Below are 1,473 nucleotides of genomic sequence, written 5' to 3'. Positions count from 1 at the left end.
CCCGGGTCCCTTAGGGAAGCAGAATGGTGCTGACTGCAGCAAAGGCAGGGCTGTGGCCCTCCGGGAAGCCATCTGCTGGAACCCAGCTGTCTGGGCCCAGCCCTGCCCTTCTGCCCTCCCGTTGCTCCCTCGCCTCAGGCCCCCCTCATCCCTGGAGCCGGGGGCTCCATATGGACTCTTCAGTGAATAGTGGGGGCCTGGAAGGAACCAGACAGGGCGCCTTCCCTTTTCCCGCCTGCAGAGCTCTGCCCCACTCACTGGACACACACACTTCCCTGACCCTAAACAAGGACCCTACTGTCACACGCACACACTTACAGGGTACAGTGTGAGGTTTCACCAGCGGGCAATGATTGTATCAGGGTAGTCGGTCTGTCTGTCACATCACCTCAGACACTTGTCCTCTCTCTGCTGGGAACATTCAGTGTCCTCCCCATTAGCTATTTCAAAAGATGCGATCCCAGCATTCTGGGAGGCTGAGGCAGGAGAACTGCAAGTCTGAGCCCAGCCTGGGAAACTTAGTGACTTAATGATCGCTGGTCTGAAAATAAATACAAGACTAAGAAGTAACTCTGTGGAGAAACCTTGGGCTTGATCCCTGGTACTTGTTGGGGGTGCTCCTCTGTGAACTGCACCCATTAACTCTCCCCTCTGTCCTGTTCTTCAGCCCCTGGTAACCGCTATTTTACTCTCTTGTCATGAAATCAGTTTTTTTGTCTTCTGCATAGAAGGAAGGCCATACAGTATTTGTCATCCTGTGCCTACCTTCTTCCCTGCCTCATAACGTCCTCCATCTATCTGCATGGCAGTGAATGCTTGAGTTGTATTCTTCTCTGTGGCCAGATAGTATTGGTTGCTGTATTCGCCACCCTGTCTGTCTGTCTGTCTGTCTGAGGATGCCTAGGCTGATGCCACATCTTAGTTATTGTGAACGGTGCCACAGAAGTGTGCAGGGCTGGTGTCAGTCCCACATACTGATCTCCCCTCCTCTAGATACATGCCAGGCAGTGGAGTTGCTGGATCAGAGGACAGCTGTGGTTTTTGAGGGATTTCCAGAAGGTTCTCTGTCATCTACATTCCTACTGATGGTGTATATGAGAAGTCCCCTTTCCTGGCATCCTCTCCAGCATTTGTTTTTTCCTTTCTGGCTTTTTAAAATTTTGTTTTTCAGTTAAAGGTGGAGAGATTTGTTTGGCTCACAGTTTCAGATGGTTCCGCTCATGGTCAACTATCTCCTAACCAAGGGCATCGCAGAAGGTGTGGGAGAGCAAAGATGTTTAGTTCAGGGGAAGCAGAACAAGGGAAGGGTGCTGGAGAGCAAGGGGGCTGGGACCTTCTAGAGCACCCAAGGCCATCTCTCCACGGCCCACCAGACATACTCAGGAGTGTGCTGTACTAATTGCATAGGCAGAGGGCCAGCCAAATAGCTCAGCAGATTAAAGCACCTGCAAGCAGGCACCTCCTGCAAGGGGC

Source organism: Octodon degus, unplaced genomic scaffold, assembly GCF_000260255.1.
Source record: "Octodon degus isolate 3935 unplaced genomic scaffold, OctDeg1.0 scaffold00005, whole genome shotgun sequence".
Taxonomy (NCBI): Eukaryota; Metazoa; Chordata; class Mammalia; order Rodentia; family Octodontidae; genus Octodon; species Octodon degus.
The sequence above is the reverse complement of the archived record's forward strand: the minus strand, read 5'-3'. Positions refer to the sequence as shown.